This window comes from Arvicanthis niloticus, chromosome 12 (assembly GCF_011762505.2).
Source record: "Arvicanthis niloticus isolate mArvNil1 chromosome 12, mArvNil1.pat.X, whole genome shotgun sequence".
NCBI classification, from domain to species: domain Eukaryota; kingdom Metazoa; phylum Chordata; class Mammalia; order Rodentia; family Muridae; genus Arvicanthis; species Arvicanthis niloticus.
The window spans coordinates 63,965,082-63,990,121 of NC_047669.1; the positions used below are offsets into that span (position 1 = coordinate 63,965,082).

Consider the following 25,040-nt stretch of genomic DNA (forward strand, 5'->3'; position numbering starts at 1 on the left):
AAAGACAATGACTGACAGTGGACTTTGCCACAGCAAGGCTTAAACCTAATCTCAGAAGATGGGTGGAATTATTGGAAAAGCTAGAGTTCTAGAGACTACTAGATTGAATCAGTATCTTCTAGACATGACAGAACTACTGAACTCAAGCTTCTGTCTTTCCTTGCACAATACATATAAGATCCCACCAGTCAACATGGAATGGTGATGACTGCAGGATAACCCACACTTAAATGAGGAACTACGAATACTGGTATGATTCTAGTACAGTCAATTTTGTTTATGGGTTTGACTACTAGCTTGTCAACCCTGCTTTCATACATAGGCCCATGTGCTAGACTATATAGACAAGACTAAATTTTGAGGTTATTAAAAAGATAGCACAGATTTGGGAAGATGTACAGGAAAAGAATAGATCTGGGAGGAATTAGTGCAATAATGGGAGCTGGTTGAATGAAATCAACATACCTTGTATAAGATTACCAGTGTAGTAATTCGAATGCTTTCAAATGTATCTGCTCTTTGGGTATTAAAAAAAAAAAACAGTTATGCCTCTTATGAAGAGGGACACATGAGAGCACTACAAAGAAAGGGGTAAGCCAAAATGAAGGATGTATAAAATCACTTCAAGAAAACCTAATTTATATCTTCAAACCCAATTAGAGAGAAGGGGAGGAGATACCTTGCACTGCTAAATAATGCTGTGCCTATATTTTATGGGTTGCAAAAGAAATTCTCAGATCCAAGTGTAGGATATCTATATAAAAGTTTTGAATCAGAGGAGTCCTCAATGAAACATAAAGTCTTACAATTGTTGTCTTTCAGTCTTGGAACTAGATGACAAAAATCCACTGCTTAGTCTGTTATCCACATTGCAACTTTGTTAGAAAATATAAAATCAGCTGGAAGTGAATTAAAAACATCCTCCCTGCTGGGTATCATTGAGCTAGAAGATGCTGTTTAGGCTTCTATGTGTGAAAATGTATCAACGGCCTTATTCACCTATGACCTTATAAACTACAATAGAAACTGCACCCCTTTGTGTGACAGGACAGCAAGTGTAGGGATAACTAAGCAATCTCCAATTAGATGTGAAGCTTGTTTTGCAGAATGAATCCATGTTGGTAGTGTCTTCTTGGTCAAACCTCAGAAATACACAAGCAACAAGTCACAGGAAAGTGGATATTAAGATTGTGTTCTAAATATCTATGTTAAAACCCACATATAAGTGCTAACCAGAACATTAACCCAAGAAGTCTTTCTTTATAGCTAACAGTGGTGAAAACAGAGAGTTGTGGCTGTTCGTGGTAGTTCTCAAATGAGCTATGCCATTGCGGGAGATATTTGTTTAACACAAGGCTTTTCTACGTGGTGTGACTCAAAGTTCTTCCCACTACTCATTTCTATATGTCATTGCATTTTCTCTAAAACCTCTCCCATTTCTATGGAAGATAATGATTCATCCTTACCTCTAGTTTAGAGTATTCTTTATGTTTCAGTCATGCATTTTCAACTGCCTTCAGGAAGTTCTGTAGTTGAGCATGTTACTGTCATTGAAAAGCCTTTAACTGATATGATTTGATCTAAACTCGTCTACGTCAAAAGTGAGAATTTCAGAACCTCATTATTATACTGAAATTTGACAGTCACTTTAAGTATCTTATGCATCCAGGCCTCATACTTTTATTAACATTGTAAATGTCATGAAGAAATGCATGCTGCTTGAAACTTTTCAACATTGTCTTTCTTCTCTGTAAAGGAAGACATACTATGAAGTGCTCAGTGAAAAAAAAGAACACGGAAGAAGACTCAAATTAAAGCGGGAGTGATTGAGCTATAAGTCATTTTAATTACTACATTAAATTGGGATCAGCATGACATTTAAAATTCAACTCAACTTGATTTGATGATCATCATTGGTATCACTGAAGGTGCCCAAGGAAAAAGAAAATCAGGGTACATATAGAGAATAATTATTATCCCCTGATCCCTAGACAAGCTCGGTGTCATAGATTTGAGGTATAATAAAATTAAATCTCAATATAGAGAACAAGGTTTAAGTGAGACAGATTGTTGAGGTATTCATATATTTTACTTTCTCCCTACCATACTACTCAGTTATATAGTGTTGTGAAAGTTTCCAAGAGTTCTGGAGAGCAAGCACATTACATTTTAAAATATTTGTATTGTTTCCTATTAATCATTTCATTGCATTTTCTGTGATTATTCATTCATATATGTGTGTGTGATAGCTCATGTGTATAGGTGTGTATTTGTGTGGAGGCCAGAGATACTAGGCAACTTATTCTTGATTACTTTTTATCTTATTCATTTGAGCAGGGGCTATCAATCAAATTCAGAGGTAACTAATGCAGCTTTACTCAGGAATCTATCATTCTTTCCTTGTTAGCTTGGAGTTAAAGCCTGGGCATTATGTATATCTGTTTTTTTACTTTGGTTTTGAAGATCTGAACTCTCATTCTTTTGGTTTCAACACAAACTTAAACCTCTGAATGTTTTCCCAGACATATTATTCCTTATTTATATCTGCCATATACCTTTTATAGGCTTGTTAGAGCAAAATATTACATTTCAAAACTCATACACACACACACGGCTGTAATAAATATGTGTATATGTGTGTGCGTGAGTGTGAGTGTGTGTGTTGTATGAAAGTAACAAACATATTCTATATGTTTTGTGGTTATAGTATTCAAAGTCCTTTTAAATTATACAGTGAATGAATTACAAATACATTACCTTCCAGCATAACATCAGAACCTACCGATTCTAACTGTAACTGTTACAAAGTGACTATACCACTCTTCTGTTTAAGTGGATATTACTAAAAAGACAAGAAATAAAATGTTCCAAAATACCCATAGTGAATTAAAGAATCAAATATAAAATATAAAAATGTCTCTTCCTAAAATATACTCATTGGTAAAATGGGAGGTCTGCTGTGGCAGGAATAAGTCACAGTGGTGCACCATGAATTTTTTGTCAATTTTAATTAAAGAAATCTACCATATTGTGGATACACAAACAAGTTAATCCATATCAAATCGGTCAAGTTGGATGTTTGTTTGTAACTACAAGTCCATGGTTCTAACTGGCAATTATGTTTTCCCTCTTCCGTTCACTTACCCATTATTTTAGATAACTTTTTATCTTCTGCACTCTTCTCAAACACTCCAAACTTCTCTGCCATCTTCATTCAGACAAAATATGCTATTTTCTGTATTATTGAGGTAAGCAATATGAAGAGGCTACCCATATTTGTCTCTACCCATATTTGTGGGACACCAAGAAGCTCACTTGCCTTCAGAAAGGTTCTCCAAGTTTAAACATACTTTCTCACTAATTTTAGATAAGCTGTTATGAATAAATAGTTTTAAAACCCCAGGCAAATAAGTTTTAAAACCCCGTAAAATACACAGCATGCATTTGAGCTTTAACTTGCTCTATAGTTTTCCAATTCTGATATCCAGAATAAGTACTTTTCTCATAGGTTTTTACACTACATATATGGTAATTTTATTCTAGGTTTTTATGTTCCAAAATTGTATATCTCTCCATATCTTCCTTTTGATAATCTTATGTCACATATATTGTCCAACAGCACATAGAATCCATTCTACTCTGAGTAATAGCATGCTTCCTCAGGTAAGAGTGGAGGATTCCTGCTCTGTTCTGTTACCATCCCATGTGGATCGCTATTACACATTCTAACTGGTCTTTCAAGGTAATTTTTGTGCCCTACTGTAACGGAATGATTAACTTAAAGAGGACAAGGTTTATACATTCAAAGTTGGCATCAGGGGTTTTAGAAAATGAAATTTGACAACGTAAAAGTTTATAATATGTTCATTTAATGATTGCTTCATGGTCTTAGATATCAAATGATTTCAGACATAAGACTAGATAATCCTAGATGTATTGTTACTTCTGATACAGAGATAGTACATGTAAGTTCTAATCCTTCGCCTGGCCTTGTTCCTGCCATCCTACTTAATATGCCTCTCTCTACATTCTTAAACATAAAAAATGTGTTTACATTGGAACTGTGCCCTTGCTTTCTCCTCTGATTTAAATAGACTTGCAACTACACTACTTTGGAATTATCTGCTCAAATGTCATCTTGTTAAATAGGCACTCAGAACATGCATGAGTGAAAAATTGACTGTCTCCAATCCCTGTGTTCCCTTTTCTATTATGTAATGCTTTCATATATTTTTTGTTTGTTCTCTACATAAATGTCACCATCCAACTTTTCCTAGAATTTTCCAATGCCAATCATTTATAGTTCCATCATAACTGAAAGTGGACTCCGGTTAAGCAGGGACTCGCTCTACATGATACCTGTTTGGCACATGGAACTGTGCTCACTGTATGAAGAAGACTTAAATCATGCATTCAAAATGACAGAATGTTTCCAATATTCTGTATCTGAGAAGTATGCCTTCTCCATAAGGTAAGTGTGCTTGCCCCTAAGAGAATACTCAACAGATTCTTCTTAAGTTAAAATAAATAGCCATCTTGAGGCAAGGGATAATACAATAAGTGAACACTTATGGTAGAATCTAACTAAGAATGTTTTTGTTTAAGACATCCTAGTCTATTCTAAAAGAAGTTTAGTCTCAGATTCATTTGAATTTACAATAAAAATCCTGTTCATAACACTACAAGTTCATATTCACTCCATAACTTCATTTACCTGACACTCATATATGAATGATATTAAAATATTTCCTTTTGTCTTCTGTGTTTCCATAACTTCTGTACACTCATGTGCTACAGCTTCTCTTTCCATTCATGGAAACACAGTGCAAGGGCTTTCAGACTCAAGGTGATTATTCCCAGGCTGATATGACTGTATATATTTCTATTCCCTTCCTAATTAAGACACATGTATCTTTCAAAAATATTAAAGCAAAATTGACTGCATAGGTTTTTTTTTTTACTATTTTAATTGCAGTGAAGAGATGCTATAATCAATACAACTTATAAAATAAATCATTAATTAGGGGCATGATTACAATTTTGATGGGTTAAGAAACAATCATTCATCATGGTGGGAAACATGCTGATAGGTAAGCAATCATTATGCTGGAACAATGGCTTAGAGCTGACTTATGATCTGCTAGTAGCAGGCATATACACATATACACAAATACACACACACATACACAGAGAGAGAGAGAGAGAGAGAGAGCGAGAGAGAGAGAGACACAGAGAGACAGAGAAAGAAAGAGAGAAAGAGAAAAATAGAAAGAGAGAGAGAAAGAGACTGGCTTTTCATGGGTCTTGGGATTCACCACACCCCACTAGACACCCCTGTAACAGAACTCCTCCAAGAAGGTCATTCTTACCAATCCTTTTTAAACAATTCACCAACTGGGAACCAAACATTTAAATACATAAGCCTATGGAGTTTATTCTCATTCTCATTTGTTTTGGTTCTCTTAACTTCTTAGTTAGTCTTAATAAGTTAGTTTCCTTGTATTTTTAAAAGAGATGTCTCATTATGTCTTTGAAACCTTAGCTTTCATTGTCAACTAGGAAGAAATGCGTTGATAATAGTGAAATAGTTTTGCCATGTGAGGCTTTGCAAATTCAATTAATATTTGGCATTTCTGACATTGATAAGGAACAACATTATTTTTGGAATGTGGCAAGTATTAAGACTAATTTAAAGTTTCTCAATGAAAGTCCTCAATAAACTGAATAGTAAACATAGTAACCAAAGCTTGATGGCATGAGGATATTGAAATTTTTGTATATAAATGAGAAGTCTTGACATTCAGAATAGTTGACTGATTATATCTGCCTATACAGAGTAATCAACCCTTAATAATCCTGCATCACTAAGGTCTGTCAGATGACTTGGGGCCAGAAAGCTGAAGATTTGATGCTCCAACGTTCGGTAGTATAGGGGCTTTTCAGGTGTTCAGCGGTCTCTATAAATTGGCTAAGTTTTAGAAGCTATGTTTAGTGCTTCCCATAACTTCAGTTAACTCAGTCATTCTGGATTTCTGACGGGGTTGAAGACCTATAGTCTCATAGCCACTCCTGGCTATTTACTTTGAGAGAAAAAGATCTGAGTAGATAGTTTTCAGTTGACATTCATTCTAAAGAAAAAAAAAAAAAAAGAGCCAGGATCAAAAGTAAGTGTTTTAGTTAGAAGAGATGACAGAGGTTCTGGTTAGTCAACAAAATGATGGACTGGGTATTAGAACTATCTTGTACCTCACTGGTACAATTAGGAATAAGTATGCTCTAATTGTATTTTGAGAGAAAAGTTTTACTTTAACAGGAAGAGTGATATGTAGGAGGAGCTAAGTGGGAAGGAGTATTGAGAGGAAGAGATGGAGTAAGGAGAGAAGATGAAGGAGAGGAGAAGCTAGGTGATGAGAGAGAGAAAGAGAGAGGGGGCATGGAGGCAGATGTTCACAGGTCTCCACCAGTCAAAGATAGTTTTTATATCTAGGTTGGGTATTGGGTTACGCTTCTGATTGAGCATCACCAAACTTATAAATCCTTTGATTAACATTTTAAAAAATTATATAAAAGCCAAAATGAAAGGGGGGCATGGGACAGGGGTTTTCTAGGGAGGGGAAGTGGGGAGAGGGGATGGCATCTTAAATGTAAATAAAATATTAAATAAAATTTAAAAAAAGAAATATAAAAAATAAAAATAAATGAGAAGTCTTTATATACTAATCTTGGACATTTCCTCAAATGGTAGAAAACATTCTTATTCAGGAAATATAAATTCACATTTCACGCTTTATTTAAAAAATATTGAATCAAGACTAAATGAACTCCAGGGCTACCCTGGAAATCATTAGGTCTTCCAAGGTGCCCAAGACAAGCTTACATTTTCTAACTAGCTATAAAATAACTCAGTGTGCATGTGTCTGCTTGTGTGTGTTTTGTAGCAGGGAGCATGGTAATGTGTGCAGCATGGGTGTGTATCCCTTCTAGTTTGATTTTTTTAATTTAAAATATATTCAGGCTGAAATAAACAATTCAATATCAAATCTTGTCCTGGTGATTATTTTTTGCTGTCACCAGGCAGATGTGATGCCATTTAAGTGTTTTTAGTATAAGCCCTAGAAAAACAAAATGACCTCAAAACAAACTAACAAACAAAACATCACTACAAAATGTTGAGTTGGTTTTATGTTGACCATGTAATCCTGGGCATGAGAAATCCCTGTGGTGTAGATAACATTCCTAGTGGCACTACATTGCTACAATGCTGTTAAATGTAAATAGTTTCTTGGTTAGGAGTAGGAACCTGTATCTGCTTCCTACTTTTATTGTTGGGGCCCTGTCTACACCAAACCTGTGTAGGTCATATGTATGGTGCAATAGCCACTATTAAATGTGCTATCAAATGTACATCAGTCATTTTGTGTATGAAAGAAATGTTTTCCTTGGATCGAATTAAAAGTAATGAAAATCAATGTTTTGATAAGTGTTTAGTCTAATTAACTCTTTACTTCTGTTTATTTTATAAGAAATACTACAGCAATTCTGCTCTATACCTGCAAAGGAGAAGTGGTCAAGTCTAATAACCAGTTAAAATTTTTGTATCAAGTGATTTTTAACACAAGAATATTTTTAATACCTGGAATCTCTAGGAGCCTCTTAGCATTATTCAGACATAATTATATGTGTGGGATTATATATATGTTTAAGTGGTACATTTATTAGAAATTTAATAAAACAAATATATATATATATTCATATATATTATTTGTTAAAATACATGGTAAACAAAGTTGTTAACTTTGGACTATTGATAATGACTTAAATAAAGTATATTTAGAGATATTCTTGGTAATTGAGCTTTAATTATTTGATAGTTAAAAGTCACCTGTAGAACCTTTATTCAGGTATGCTCTGTGTTAAATCTTATACAGTATAAATTACAATCACAATTCTCTATATTTGCAAAGAAATATGTGATTTGAGAATATGTATACTACTTACTTCTGGTAGATTTTAGCAGAGATGATGGCCACTGTATTTGCCTGAGTATGTTCATGCCTGTGTGTGTGAGTGAGTATGCTCATGCCTGTGTGTGTGAGTGAATTCGGTAAATACTATAGAATACCCTGATGATGAGCTCTTTATTTAGTGTGATCAAGTTCAGGGCAATATTTAAGACTCTGAAACTGCATCCACGTAAGGCTTATATATCTTTGTCCACTTGAAACTAGCAGGTAAAAATTGAAAGAAAGAACAAACTAATATTGTGACACTTTGTTTTCTGTGTGTGAATATTGTATCATAACGTAGCAATGTTTATCTGATATAAATCATAGACAGGTTATTTAGAAAGAGAAGTAGGCAAAATAAGAGTGAAGAAAATGCTTAAGCTTCAGCCTGAGTAGTTGGAATGGAAGTGATGCTTTAATGTGGTCTGCAGACTTCATAGGAACAGGTTTGAAATGGAAGGTGGAAACCAATGCTTAGGTAAACAAACTTACTGCTGATCACTGTGCCTGTGTTATTAGAAAACATAATGGAAAATATACCTAATTAACATTGGATATCAACACCCATTTAATAAAAACAATTTTCTTTTAATGGTCACAAGATTCACTTCATTCTTGTGTCTAGCGTGCTGAGTACAAATTGGTCATGAGACATTTTTCTTTTTTGGTTCATGCAATCAAAATGAAAGCACCACTAGTCTTCAGGAATTACAGCATCCTGAGAGATGTCTACCGCTCTCTTTCGGAGTTCTTTATTTAATGTGATCAAGTTCAGAGAAATGTGTCTAAGACTCTGAAACTGCATCCACATAGGGTCTATATATCTCAGTCCATCGAGTTCCAGTGCATACATTCTGAACCATAAAAACCACTTTAAACAATCAGGTCAAAATTGAAAGAGAGAACAAACTAATATTGTAGCAATTTGTTTTTCATGTGTGTACAGAGTATCATAGTGTAGCAAAGGTTATCTGATATAAATCTCAGACAGGTTCTTTAGTTAACTACATTGAGAAGATAGCTCAGATGCATTCAAAGTTGCTTTGTAACTGTAAAGGAACACCAAAGAAACAATACTGCCTTTGAATTAAGATTCTAATGTTTTTTTTCCTTGCCCTAAATCTTTACTTAGCTTTGCTGCACTTAAATTTGAAGATATTAAATGTTAAATACATCCCACATATAGGATATGCTGAGAAAACTGCTATTATTTTTATTTGTTACATGTCATTATTTAGACATCCTATAATTTACTTATTTTTTTATATTTATTAGGATGATGATTTTATTAATTTCCTGCCAAAACTTCATTTGGAGTTAGTAATTGACCTTGACGATCAGTAATTCAGTCTCTGAACATTTTGAAAACCATTTTATAGAATTCAAATTGACAATGCAGCCCTTTTCCCTTGCCAACCTTCATCTATGTTTATCCATAATTGATCCTTGTTTCTTGTCAGCATTATGCAGACATTGAATGGCATTTGAAGGCACTCATGACAGTGCCTATAAGACATTCATGGCACTTAATCTGTCAGAGGTTTGTCCTTAGAATTAAGGAGTAGGATATCTTTAGACCTCATGTCTCATAGTAAGTTACATTCAAAATATCTTGTAAAATTAGTTTCAATGTCAGCATACTAATGCCTGTCTCAGCTTTCCTCAAAGAGTGGCAGTGATGTACAACTCCCTAACTTTGACTGGAGACTATAAAATAGATGGAGTGGTCAGGTTTAGTCCTAAGTAACCTTTTATTCAATGACAGTAATTACTTGTTTGAACCTTTAATTCATTTAAATTTGCTTGAACTTTCAAGTGACTCCCCACATATTTTCCATTTTGACAGATAAAATTAAATGACCAATAGGTGAAGCAATATATGTAATTCTTTGGCATGATTGACAGTTTAAGAAGAAATATAAAGTGTCTTTTACTACTCCTGTTTTGAAAAACTAACTCGTCTAAGGACAATGGGTTTTTGTTACTTCATGGTAATACTTATTTAGGGATAAACTATAAAGTAGAAATTCTGGATTTATGACTGAGAGTCTAAGGAATTTTGAACTCTTTGGAAAGTTCTAGGGTATTTGTACTTATGTAGTAGGGAGTTTTAATATTTCCTTGCTTTTATTTTTAAGTTCATCAATGATTTTTTTTAGCATGGGTACTGTCTTTACTGTTAATTTAATTTAAAAAAAATACTGCACCAATCAAATAACTAGATAAAAAATTTGAGTTCTTTGCTCATATGAAGGAATCCTATGGAAAAATTTCTTACACACACACACACACACCCCCATATATATATATATATATATATATATATATATATATATATATATATATATATTTGGTTTTTCGAGACAGGGTTTCTCTGTATAGCCCTGGCTGTCCTGGAACTCACTCTGTAGACCAGGCTGGCCTCAAACTCAGAAATCCGCCTGCCTCTGCCTCCCAAGTGCTGGGATTAAAGGTGTGTGCCACCACCGCCTGGCCATATATTTTCATAAATATAATTTTTTTCTGACTTAATGGTATCTTTAAAATGATGTGCCCCCCCCCCCAAGCATGGAGAAAAGTACTACAAAATGCTGCTTTCAGAACACGATATGTCTATCTCCACCCTCCACCCGTTGCTGTGGAGCCAGTTACTTTGGATAGTTGCTGGGAAGGAAGATTCAGCCTATGTCTATGACCTTGTTGTACGTAGGTTCCTGATGATTCAGTGGATCACTGTACAACAATGCGCATGTGGGCAGACTAGCTGGATTTAGACAGCAATGTAACAGCAGCAGCAACATGAAGTTAGGAGAGGACATATTACAATGGATATGGGAGGATTGCATAGGTAATATGGAAGGTGTATATGACAATCGATCACTGTATTCATGTATAAGATACTCATGAATAAATAAAAACAAAAAATAAAGACTTGCTTTTATTTATTGACAACCACAACAAAAACAACAAATCATCTAATGTGTTTTCTCTAAATGAGCTAGTGAATCAAAGTCATTAACTTGTTTTTCATTGTGTCTGTGTTCTTAAGATAAATCCTCACCTGGATGACTATTTTGGATCATCAAGAAAGAACCTCTTTGTCTTTAAATATGTTATCCGGAATAATTGCTACATATCTGCATTTATTTTACCACTAACAATGAGAATACAGAAGATCTCTATGACTTGGGGAGTCTTTAGTTAGTTTGTGATGCCTGTGATTACTAAGAGTGAAATCTTATAAACCCGAGGAATTATTCAAACAAAGCCTTTGGCATCTTCCTTGTCACCTGTTGGCTTTAGCTAGAAGTCTCTGTCCTTATACCACCATGACACTATGCTGAAGATAATCAGTTCCAGTTACTCCCAATTGAGATCTTTAGGCATTAACATAAAAACAAAGATTAAGTCAGATATGATGTTTGCTTTAAATAACTCATGGCTTTTATGGTATTCTACTGTATTACTGCCATGCATCCCTAATTCTCATTTTAGGAATCAACTAGCTGTTATCACTAGAGATTGACAAACTTATACCATAAGAAAAGTATTAGAGCCTATTTCAAGTTTCTAGTGCAATAGATGCAGATTTGGCACCTGAATGTTTAATATACTTCCCCATTTTTTTTGAATTTGAACTTGGCAGACTTGGAAAATGACAATAAAGCAAGTTTTATTCATCACAAGAATTGTCACTTTTTATAATTTTCTTGTGAATTTTAATATATATATATATATATATATATATATATATCACAACTTGTGAAATCATGGATAAAAGTGAAAGCATGATTTTAAATTTATTGTCTTTTGCTTTTGTGCATAAACAATAAATGTCCATTATGTTACCATTATATATGATCATCATTCCTTCTTCTAATGCATTTTTTTTTGCCAAGCTGTGACTGTTTATTAACTGACCAGATTACAAAAATACCAGGGGCGGCACCTTGGTTCATCCGTCTAATAAGCCTGTTTATCTGGTCTTCCCTGATGCCAGCATCTCCACCTTCTACAAAGTGAGTTGTCTTTTTCTTCATTCCACCTCATGGGGAAGATAATTTGAAAGGCCACAGGAAGTTATTTGCTTCCTTGAAGCGTTTCCCAACTGTATAGATCTCATGAATTAGATCCTCCATGCAGATGATGCCAAGTTTACCAAGAGATCGAGCAATCAAGGAATTATCTGTCAAGGCAATCCGCTTCTTATTGATTTTGCGGTAGCCCCGCTTGTAGATGAGCTCGTTGACGGACTTCCGGTTGGGGTACCCCCATGCAATGTATGGTTCCACAATCCTCAGCGTGTTAACTGAAACCTTGTTGAGCTTAACAAAGGTGCCATTGAAGATCTGTCGAAGGAGAAGCAGCTGCAATACCTTCGGACCTTTGGGCTTACTCCATTGATACCTCGGATTCTGATGACATATGCCAGTTTTGGTTTGCGGGCACATAGAAGTTGCCAGCTTTCCTTGCCATCCTGGCCATGCGAATCTCAGTCCGGTACATCTGACTGTACTCCTTGTGGTAGTGCTTTGCCTTCTCATAGATGAGCTTCCGCCTTGCCTTTCGAAGTGTCTTCAGGGCAAACGTCTTCCTCAGGTGCTTCACCTTCAACTCTGCGAAATTCCTTCGCTTATTCTTAACGGTTTCTGGCACAGCAGGAACCTTTTTCTTAAGAATTTTTGGCACAGCGGGAACCTTTTTCTTAAGGGTTTCTGGTGCACCAGCAGCCTTCTTCTCTGGAACAGTCTCCATGGTTCCAGCCGGAAAAGGAGAGTTTCTAATGCATTTTCATCAGGAATGTTGATATTAATTTAAAATAAATTACAGAATTACAACTGGAAGAGACATTTGCAAGGGTGTTACTAAATGACTCATTTACCTATGGGGAGCCTGAATATTGAAATGGAATGGCTTACTTTAAAAGTGGTGACATTTCAGGGCATTTAAACAAAACACATTTAAATATACTGCTAGGCTATTAGTATATGAGAGTAGATATTTGTCAGTGTTTCTGTGTGTCTAAACTGAGAAACATCTTATTTTGAAACAGAATTGAGATACTGATTTGAAGTTCCAAGGAGGGGAGACACACTTTGGTTCAAGATTCTCCAAGTCTGATTGACAGATGAGAATTATGTGATTGCACTGAATTGAAAACATGCAGAATCACAGTCTCCATCATCATGACTTCTCTGCTTTCCCCATTCATAGCTATTTCTTCACCCCTGTAACTGATCTGACATCCTTCGGCTATCAAGTAAAGCTTTTGCCTAAGGATGATTGCAAGTTTCCATCAATCTGGGAATTAAAATGTCATTGGATTGCATGTGGATTCTACATAGAGACTTCCCCACTTGCTGTAGCATACATATATGATGTCCTCTCACAGTATATGCTGTAAACTACTGAATTTATGTTATTCCTTTATTCTGTAATTATAGAGGTTAATGTAATCATTCCCAGAATGGGCCATGACATAAGAGGAAATCTGAACCCAGGCCAGGATCAATTATATTTAGTAAAGTAAATACAATCTCTTATTTCCTTTGACGTAAGAGCTGTGTTGACATCAACAGAATTCACAGCACCTGAAAATAATATCTACAAAAAAAGGAATGACTTGGAAATACGGAGTGGCATACTAATACCCAATGCCTCTTCAGTCTTTAAATAAGCTCATCAATTCAGAGCTCAAATCTCTAAATGTGGAAAAAAAACTGAATATTTTTCAAGAGATGGCTAAATATCTTGAATTTAGAAACTAACCTGCCTTGCTCATTTATATGGAGAGCAGCCAGATAATAAATATAATACTGATAAATGGAAAATTCAGATCAGGATCTCAGCTCCTAAGAGCTAAATCTTTTATTCCAAAATGAAAGGGTTGCATTTTCAATGAAATGTGGTTTCTTCAATATTTAGAATTCAATATCCTAAGAGCAGAATGAAAAGGAGCTTAATTGCCAGAAGGGCAAAGGAAGAGCAGAAATTGGAAGGGAATAAGACACTTGGCTCATGCATTTTCTCCTTATTTCAATTTCAATGAGTCCTTTTTGTGATGATTTTCTTTAAGCCTTGAGGTATTTTTCTCCTCCCTTCTAATTCATAAATTCATTAATATTTCTTAGGCCATATGAAACAATATGAATTAGATGAAAATCTAAATGATCCACGATAGCGAGAGAACGTGACACATACAATTTAAAAATATATAATATTGTATAATAGGTAAATAATTTCTGTAATGTATCCACATAGTTTTATACATGAATCATGTCCAGCATTCAAGTCTTTAGGCTCTCTGAAAACATTTAGCCAAACATCTATTGACTTTAAGTATGTCTCTGTTTCCTTAGACTTTCACTTGTTTTTTGAATTTTTCAAAAACCAATTAGTAAAAAAATAGACCAGAACCATGTTTTATAAAGGCATGAATCTGCACACATTAAAGTAAACTTGACCGTGGATGTTTTCTAGTGTATTTTTATCCATATTATTTAGTTCTGCTAAATACACTAGTGCTACTTCTACTAGTGATTAAATTTTTGATAGAAAATAGTACAGTTGAACGACAATACAGTAAGCCTTACTTTAAAGTGTGAGTTAGAACTGAGAAGATATTTGGGTTTTATCTCTAAATGCTCCATGAATAATAGATCAATATATCTCTGACTATATGAGGAGTTTCTAAAGGAATTGTAAGTCTAAAAAGTTTCTCTGGTAAAAATAAACACACTCAATATCCCCAGATGCATATTTAAGGCAATGAGACAATTATAATCCCCACTTAGTTTATTCTGATGCATTTTAGACATGGAAACTTTCATGGGCAGAGAGAGTATAAACACCTGACAAAAATCCTCTGATTGGAGCAAATCACAAGCTACCTCAGCCATCAACATCTTTTCCGTTTTCTAAATTTAGAAGAAAAGAAAAATGGAAAGGATTTAAAACATGTTCTGTGGTAATTAGCTATGCACAGAGCAATTCAAAATCACTACTTAATGAGACTTTCAAACTGGTTTCAATGTCTAAAACAAAATCTTCTTGTTTATAGTCTTCATGCATTAAATGCAATATTAATTCCAATTTAAAATAGAGAGGTTACTTACATATAAAATATACACATAGTTGGTATATTTTTGAAAAAAATGCAAATTTGTTTGTGTGTAACTGTAGCACTTTCTTCAAAAGAGGATGCATGTATATATAATTGTAATTATGTTAACAGTAATTGTGGCATAGGTATTTGGGTGCTTTGTGTATGCTAGTAAGTATCCTACCACTGCGACACATCTTCAGTTTTCACAAGTGTACACTCTTAAGTCCAAAGGATTTCTTTTGGAAGTCCCAAAGGAGTCTTTGGAAGTTATACTGCAGATTCCAAAACGTGAGTCTCCTATTACTCATTGTTCCTGAGTGATGTGGACAAAACTGTCTTTCAGCATCATTCTGAGAACTTGTTCTACACACAGAAACATTTCCTGTGTGATATGGTGGCTGGTGGCTGCAATCCTAATAAAAAGAGAAATATCACCATAAGTATGAAGTCACCTCATACCCCACAAAACACACATGCACACATGAGCATATACACAGACACACACACACAGAATTTTTTTTAAATTGTAGATACATATTTATAATGATAGAAACAACTTTATTGGTATTTGTAAAATTATCAGCCCACAAAGACTTCTGTAAGCAAAACTCAAAAGAATGACATTTCTTATTTTTGCTATTGTTAATAAATTAAACATATCTGTTAAAGTTTTAATAATTTAAAATACTAACATTTCAATTCTAAACATTGAATTCTGGTACTGTGAATCATTGACTAATATAAAATTCTATATACAATTTTATGAACAAAAAATGGAAGAAATAAAAATTCATGTTTTACTATATAATGCATAAAGGTGTGAATGATTAAATTACAAATTACCTATAGTGACAACATTAAGATATATAAAATTTTGGGTATTTTTAATGCAGTGTTTTAAACAGACAAAATCTCAGAATATTTATTTAAAGATATATAAATATTTTTAGAAAGAAAAATCTTCTAATAACATTTATTTTAAGATATATAAATAATTTTTAGAAAGAAAAATCACCAAATAATTTGATTAAACATAAAGTGAAGCAACTCAAAAGAGTTGCACAAATTCATCAGATGCATACATATGCAAGTTATATCCAGTGAATTTAAAACATGGTACTACCAAAAAATATCTATAATGAGAAAAATATGTAACAACTTTTTATAATAGTTTTACTACTATATTAGTATCAATGTTTTTATTCTTAGATAGTTGTGCATGTTATAAACCATGAAAATTGAGAAATTATGAGACATTTGAATTATAACTGAAAATATATTTTAGAAGAATAACCTATATAGAAATAAAAATTATCTAAGCTTAAAGTAAATTATGGAAACTTTAAATCTTATATTTTACCTCTTAAACTGGAACTATGTTTGGAAAAATATTTCATGATAAATTAGTAAATCACAAAAAGAATAGTTCTGTCATTCTTCTGTAGTGACCTGGAGAAAAAGCTATTCCTGTCTGAAACATCTTGATCTAATGCGAGGGTACTGTCTCAGGTTTTACCTAAAAGCAACAAAATACTAAAGATTAGTCCACACCATCCCAGCATATCAGATAACAAAGCAGTTCTCAGTGACTGCTAGAATCATTTCATAGTGAAACAGAAATCTAATAGAAGGAGCTACTCTTGCTACACATATGACATCTAAAAACAATAAGTATGTGAAATATGTATGGCTTTAAGTTACTTATATTTTATGAATTTATGAAATAAAAGAAAGCTGATATTTTGAAGAAATCAAGAATTTATTCAGCTTTCCTTTAGAAATTTTACCCCAGTTTGACCTTGAATGAAATCTCAAAACTATGCAGGAACTTAAAGAAAATCAAACCAAGATATTCATACAACTTTTTTAAAAATCATGAATTTTAGGCAACATTTTTAATGTCAAGGAAACAAAATAAAAATGGAATATATATGTATTATATATATATAATACATATATATCTCTATACATATACACATATATATATGCACATATTCACATATATATTATTTGGGATATATTATAGGAGGAATGAGGGCTAGGTTGATTGATATAAATACAGCATTCATATATGAAATTCCCAGAAAAAAATAAGAAAAAAGGGCATTAAACTCATAGATATCAAAACTATGGTGTATATCAGAACCTAAGATTATGGATGGGCTAATTTTAAACATTTTACAATGTATATATTTATTGAAAAATCACATCATACTTCATTAATACATTGCATTTCTACCTTTAAGCAATGTTGCGGCCTGAGCTGCCCCACGTTTGGGGGCCAAAATGTCAATTTTGGAACCGGCTATCAATGTTGGAACCCGCACTGCCTAAAGTCGTGGGGGCTAAACTGTTAGAGCCTGCACTGAACCAAGCTGCTCAGGTCTGCGGGTCAGGGTTCAGCAAGAGAGAGAGAGTAAGGACAGATGAGGAATGGAGACCAGACAGAGTGTGATTCAATCCCGTTTATTCTTCAGTCTCTCTTCTTCTCTAAGTCCCAAGTCTTGAGTTCCTAGTCCCTAGTTCCTAGTCCCTAGTGCCTCCAAGTTCCAAGTTACTTCTTAAAGTGCTAAGTACCTAATGTCTAATTCCAAGTTCTTCCTCCAAGTGCCAAGTGCCTAATACCTAATAATAATTTCTTCTGAGTTCTCTAGTCCAAGTGTCTTCTTCCTCAACGCCTGATTCCTACTCCAAGTTGTACTGTACTCTTCTGTCTGCCCCTAGCCTTTTATATGTCTCACTTCTAAGCCATGCCCTTAAGTCATGCCCTTAAGTCACACCCTTAGGTCTTAAATCTGATCTCTAAGTCACACCCTTAAGTCTCGGCTCTAAATCACAGCTTTAAGTGTCACACACCCAAGGGAAGATCCTGTGTATCTAAAACAAGATGTTATCAGAGTGTGCTCAGCTGTTGCAGGCTTTTGTAATCAAATCTCTTGTCAGGGTATATGGCTCAAGATGGCTGCAAGGGTGATAGCTGCCTTCTGTCGGCTCCCCACAAAGCAATGTTAACATTCAAACTTAATCAAGAAGATGAAATCAGATATGTTATAACTAGAAGCAAATATCTCTGCTCTTTTCTATTTCTCACTTTGCATTTACCTATGTACGGACATCACAGAGGACATTGACTGTGATCCCTAATTCCATTTCTTTGCTCTGACACACCACACTGGATCTAGGTTCTAAGTAGCTATAAGACAAAGATCTAATATATTCAATTATAATTTGCTGGGTAAGTGTGAAGATTAGTTCAGCAGTTATTGTTAATAGTTGATTCAATATTGTACCTTTCATCACCGGGGTCTGGGAATGTTTGAAGTAAAGGGAAGGAACTAAATAGCAGGGACCACTTGTAACTCTATTTACTGATTATAGATATGATACAACCAAGTTCTCCAAGCTTGTGATGCCTTGGATTGTCTGCCATTGTGGATGGCACCTCTGAACTATGAATCAGAATAAAGCTTTTCTCCTTCAAAATACTTTTTGTCATCATATTGTAAAGCAGGAAACTGGAAGCAACGAAAGACTATTGCCAAATATGGAATCCAGCCCAATGTAAAACAGACTTGAAAGTCAGTACTACCAGGCAAAAATGTTTTAGTTTTAAAGGCCATGAATTTCCCAAAATGTCAAGCGCTTTACCTAGGCATCACCTTTTTGGCAAGGATACCGTGGCCACTGACAATCATTTCTTCTGTCTGATTGAGGAGAAAAATGGTCAGATCTGTGTTGAAAAATGGATCACAGCATATTGATGTTCACACTTCACTCCTCGATTTAAAAACTGTATCTATACAGTATCTCTGTGTGTTACTAAAGAATGCAGGGAGAATTTTTTATTGCCAAATTCTTTTGATTTTTTTTGGGGGGGGGCTCATCAAATCATGTGTTTATTGAGTGCCTGTTATGTGCTAAGTATTGTTCAGGGTACTTGGGACACAGCAGAATAAAACAAGGAGGCCTGCCCTCGTGGAGCATACAGTCTACCACCTGGGGACTGCCGTGACCTCGGGCAAGTCACTGCACCCCTCTGTTCAGTAGACAGAGCTGGGCGTGGTGCAGATGCTGACCAGGACAGTGCCCTGACCCACCACCCCAGACAGCAGAGAGGGCTGCAGGTTGATCTTTAATAATCAAGTACACGGGGGAGAAGGGAGAGGAAGTAGGCTATACGAGCTGCTGCTGCTGCTGCTTGGTGGCCGCCTTGTTGGCCAGGTCCTTGGCCTTCTCTGTAGCTGCCAGTGCTGTCTCCTTTGCTTTCTCTTTGGCCTCTTTGGCTGTCTCAACAAGTGTTTTAGAAGGTGCTTCACCTTGTAGCTTGGCCAGAATGTATTCAAAGCCCTTCATTGTCTTGGTCACATTGCTTTTGAACCGGGCAAGACCAAATTCCTGGACAGCTCTGGAGACGCCAAATAAGCTGGAGGAGACCCAGGCTTCCCGATGGATTTCGGTCCAGCCGCTATTGTCAGAGTTCACGCAGTAAACACATCGTTCCTCCACCACCATCAGCCAGGCGTGGTTGATGTTCCAGGTGAAGGTGGTCATGGTCTGATTCTGTGGGTCCACAATTGAGTCCTCCAGGATGTTCACCGAGTGAGCAACGTTGGCAGGAAACAGTCGCTCTGCCCAGCATGGCATCCTGTTGGTCTTGGTCAGGAGTCTTCGGGACAGAAGCTTCTGGTCAGGAGTCACCTCCCGGTGCACTATGTCTTCGGTTAAGACATGTTTACTATAGGGATTCGGATACCGTTGCCAGAAGGCAGCGAACACTTGGTCCCAGGAACTTCGGAGCATGCTCTGGCCCAGGAAATACTTCACCATCGTCCCGACCCGGGCGGGCTCAGCACCCGTGCAGCATCAGGGTGAAGAGCCCGGGGGTGGGGTGGGGGGGAACGTGGCTAGGCACACGCCTGCCAGGCTCGCAGCTCAATCACCTCGGCGCTGCGCCCAAGTCCCTACCGCCGCCATGAGGGGCTATAGGTCTCAAATTCTTTTGATTTTTAAAGGTAAATGTATCCAAATAAATCACTTTGGTAAGATTTTTATATTTTCAAATATATATATATATATATATAGTCTTCAGTAATAAACCTCCAAAGGACTACAATTTACTTTCATCAACTCCTTGCATACTTCTTCCTCCAGGAAGCCATTTCCTGTCCCCAAATTATTCTTATAATCTCTAAATGTCTTCAGATATACTCACAAAATTTAATACAGGAGGTACCTATGTTTTGAATATTTATATATGTGAAAGAACTTTACTTGAGGGTACAATAGTGTGAAGGGAAGCCTGCCTGAACTTTCAGGATTTAGTAAAACTTTCTAGATTTTAAATTATAAGCATCAGTTTGAGGAGAAGCAATAACAACAAAAAATAAATACCAAGTCACATAGCTGGAAAGCACGTACCCTCCCAGGAATGTGGGCTATAATTAATGTCAGTCACTTGAGATAGATTAGAAACCACACTGAGCAGCTCAAAGAAAAAGTGATTTGACTCACGATTGATGGAGAGGAGTTGCGATTAGATTTAACAAAGAACATGTCTCAGGTGACAAGGATGTTGAGGGCAGGGACTCAGAGCACTCCAGAGTAGTTTGAGTAAAGATGGTTTTAGAAAGACAGCAAACAGTTTTTTTTTTTAAACAGAAAATATAATTAAGGAAATAATTATTACTATATTATTTTCAATAAATTAATTATTTTTTTATTTTCCCTGCACAAATTTTTTCCTTGAAGTCCAATATTTTTCTCTTATATTCAATGCTCACACTTGGTTTATAACAATTCACAAATAAATCTGTCCAAAGTTGTATGGAGTTTATCAACACAGTCTCAGGTAAGTACTTTATTTAAAATTTCTAAAGTATTTGCTTTTCCTAGCCCTCTCAAGAAGTCTCTAAAGCAACATAATAAAGATTATTTAAAATGTTTTATTTTGGTATATAATTAATTCTCGCTCCTCCAGCCAAGCAAGAAGACCAAAGGAAAGAAGGCCAAGGGGAAGGGATGGGCTCAGACCCCATCTTCATCAAAAAATAGGAGGCCAAAAAAGTTGGCCAATCCTTTGTTTGAGAAAACGCCAAAGAAATTCAGCATTGGGCAGTGCATCCTGCCCAAAAGAGATCTAACACTCTTCTTTATCAAACTGTCCTGCTCCATCAGGTTGCAGCAGCAAATACCCATCCTCTATAATCATCTCAAAGTACCTCCTGCAATTAACCAGTTCACCCAGGCCCGTTTACAGGCAAACAGCTACTCAGCTGCTTAAGCTTGCCCACAAGTACAGGCCAGAGACAAAGAGAAGAAGCAAAGACTACTGGCCTGTACTGAGCAGAAAGTTGCTGGCAAAGGAGGCCTCTCGACTAAGAGACTGCCTATCCTCTGAGCAGGAGTCAAAACACTCACCACCTTGGTTGAGAACAAGGAGGTTCAGCTGGTGGTGATTGCCCATGATGTAGACCCCATTGATCTGCACCAGCCGAGTAGGGACCCAAATTGAATTGTTTTCACCTGTGGAATAAGCACAAACAGCTTCCCTTCCTGGCCATGGTTCGGGCCTATCTCGTCCCTGACCTTGGAGAAGGACAGCAGCCCTCTGTAAATTAGCTGCCTCTAGTCCTGCGTTAGTAAGGGTGTCTCCCAAACCGCATTCAGCTGTGGCATTTTCAAAGATCATCTGTTCTATCACTGGCATTGCTTGCTCTGGTTCCCCAAAGATTCTGTCATCAAGGAGGATCCTTTTGTCCTCCACTCTCTCTCCACCCACCGATGAAGGTTCCATAAGCTTAAAGAGCTCTGCAGTAGCCCTTGTTCCTTTTGAGTACTCTTTCTCCCCAGGCACTTTGGCCTGACCCCCAGGCTCTTTGACCTGATGCCGGCTAACACGCCCTGGTTCTGGTATGCTAGAGTGGCTCTCTTTCTCACAACACAAATAAGTTAAAAACAAATGTAATGTAAGCAGGAGGCTAGCTAGTGGAGCGGCAGCGGTGAGTTTAAATCAGCTTGCCACAAACGCTTCCACCCCAAGCATATCTTTCAGAGGTGTACCTCAATCCTGTAGTCTTTTAACCCGCCCCAAAACTTGGGGGCCTCCGTGTCGGCTCCATTTGTTCTGCGCGCCTCCCGTGTCCCCTTTTCACCCGTGGAAGAGAAACACGAGAGGCAGAATTCGGGTATCACCACAGCGAGGCTTTAATCTGTATCAGCAGACTTGAAAGACCGAGGAAGCGGCAAAGACAGGAAGAGGCACAGCTTAAATACACCCTAGAGTGATGTATTCACTTCTGATTGGCTGTTCACTCATTACCCATAATGCGCCTCGGGATTGGCCAGTGACTTTGGCGGGCTTTCTGCCTTTGCACCTGCGCAGATAATTGTTTACTAGTGGGAAGGACACGATGTCCGTGCCATCTTGGAATGGCGAATTATATCACTGCTAACAGCGGCTTCCTACAACACTCTTCTTTATCAAACTGTCCTGCTCCATCAGGTTGCAGCAGCAAATACCCATCCTCTATAATCATCTCAAAGTACCTCCTGCAATTAACCAGTTCACCCAGGCCCGTTTACAGGCAAACAGCTACTCAGCTGCTTAAGCTTGCCCACAAGTACAGGCCAGAGACAAAGAAAGAGAAGAAGCAAAGACTACTGGCCTGTACTGAGCAGAAAGTTGCTGGCGAAGGAGGTCTCTCGACTAAGAGACTGCCTATCCTCTGAGCAGGAGTCAAAACACTCACCACCTTGGTTGAGAACAAGGAGGCTCAGCTGGTGGTGATTGCCCATGATGTAGACCCCATTGAGCTGGTGGTTTTCCTGCCTGCCCTGTGTTGAAAGATGGGGGTGCCCTACTTCGTCATCAAGGGAAAGGCCAGGCTGGTTAGCCTGGTCCATAGGAAGACATACACCACTGCTCCCTTCACACAGGTTAACTTGGAAGACAAGGGTTCTCTGGCCAAGCTGGTGGAAACTATTAGGACCAATTATAATAACAGATATGACAAGATCCACCTCCACTGGGTAGGCAATGTCCTGGGTCCTAAATCTATGGCTCGCATGCATTGCCAAGTTAGAAAAAGCAAAGGCTAAAGAACTCGCCACTAAATTGGGTTAAATGTACACTGCTAACTTTTCTGTGAATATATATAATTTCAAAATTATATATGAAAAAGAATTACTTCCTTTATCTTGTGGCTTTTGGAATTGCTAAGTCTCTTGGAACTTTGTCTTATCTCTGTAGTCAACTAGTGTCAGGAGATAGTCATCTATAATTGTCTTAACTATTCAAGGTGGCTCTATCATAGAGCTGTTACCTCGTCTGAGCTTCGTTATCTCTCTTAATGTGATATCTGATCCCCCTCATCACTTCCATGCCATTGATTTATGATAACCTGCTAGATATATGATAAGCACATCCTCTGTCTGTACCTGGTTTTCAAAAGGAATGAGATATTGAGAGTTAAGTTATAGCTACATCTGCAATGGTCAGACTCCCTCTATTTTGTTGATAGATATGTCACTGGAACCATTTATATCCATAAAAGCAATAAATAATTTTGTTAAATATTAGACTGTCATAATGTCACTTTGCTTAGGATGAGGCAAGAGACAAGGTTTTGCTATGTCCCTGTATATAGTGTCTTCGCTGTATTCATGTACTGTTTTTCCAAGGTTCTGAACCTCATGTTCATTCTCCTCATTTGTACACTAAACTATTAAAAGTGCCATCTTTTCTTACTTCAGATTGACTTTGAAGTCATCAAATCAAAACAACCCCAACTAATGAAGCCCAGCAGATACTAACTTTTGTATCTACAGTCAGGTGTTGCACCTTCTCTGTGACCATGTTTGCTATGAATATCTTGTTTGTGTTTCTTCTTATGACCTGATCTGGTCACATAATGACAATTTCTGTAACATAATTTCATGTTTTCTTCTATTTAAGTATCTGCTCATTTAACAGGGCTCATTTATGTCTCATATTAAGACAGTCACATGCTTACAAACACAAAACAAAAACTTAACACATTTCTTATTCTTACCTAGTACACACAAAGATGTAGTTCTTCACAGTCCTGTGTTTTGTCACAATTGTTAAGAAGGTACCTCTAGTCCCCTCCTAAACACCTTGGTTTTGTTTGAAAGGAACTTGTGTCAGACTCAGAAATAAGGTGTCTGGTATTCAATCTGGAAAGTTCTGTTTAGTTTTTATCCTACTAGAAATCTCAGCTACCTTTGATCCATTAGACAGTTTATTCTGACTTAAAATCACTGCTGCTTCTACCTGAGAATTCGAACAATGGTCTTAGAGAAACAGATCTTTCTGAATGTAGTTAGATTCGGCCCCAAAACCCAGAGAAGAATCAGCAGAGAAAATTGATGACCTTTTCCTCTGATGTAAAGGGCTCAGTTAGGTCAGCTTCATTGTGTGTAGTTCCCTTATCCCTTCAGATGAATTTCTCGCTAGACGTTTCCTCTGTCCCTTAATAGATTTCTTGGAGACCACCTTGACCTCCACACCACACACTCAGCAGTAATAGTGGATATTACGCTTATAACAGTGAACGAAGTGAATGAAAATCGTGAGTTTCACAAAAAAAAAAAAAAAAATTGTAGCACCAACATAATTGCTTTTAAAAATGTTATTGAATTTGACCTTTCTTAAGACATAATATGCTTAGCAAAAATATATGATGTATTAAAGGAAGTAAAACATAAACATGATGTATTTCAAGCCATGAAAGGAATAAAGAATGTAAGAAATACAAAGGACATTATCTGTTTTTTTCAAGAGATGCTGTGATGTTGATTGTGCAGTCAGGTGGCTCACCTTTGTTTTCCTCACACCTAGGAGGCTGGAGAAGTATTGCTTTACTTTCAAGGCAAAGAGAAACTGAAGCTCTAAAAATAACCAATGAGCC

At 36.5% G+C, this 25,040-nt stretch overlaps 2 pseudogenes; both read right to left on the reverse strand.

The window, feature by feature from the left end:
- Positions 1-11,857: 11,857 nt before the first annotated feature.
- LOC117717642 (large ribosomal subunit protein uL30 pseudogene) lies at positions 11,858-12,761 on the reverse strand (annotated as a pseudogene).
- A 6,469-nt stretch (positions 12,762-19,230) lies between these two features.
- LOC117717934 (PRELI domain-containing protein 1, mitochondrial pseudogene) lies at positions 19,231-20,056 on the reverse strand (annotated as a pseudogene).
- Positions 20,057-25,040: the final 4,984 nt, after the last annotated feature.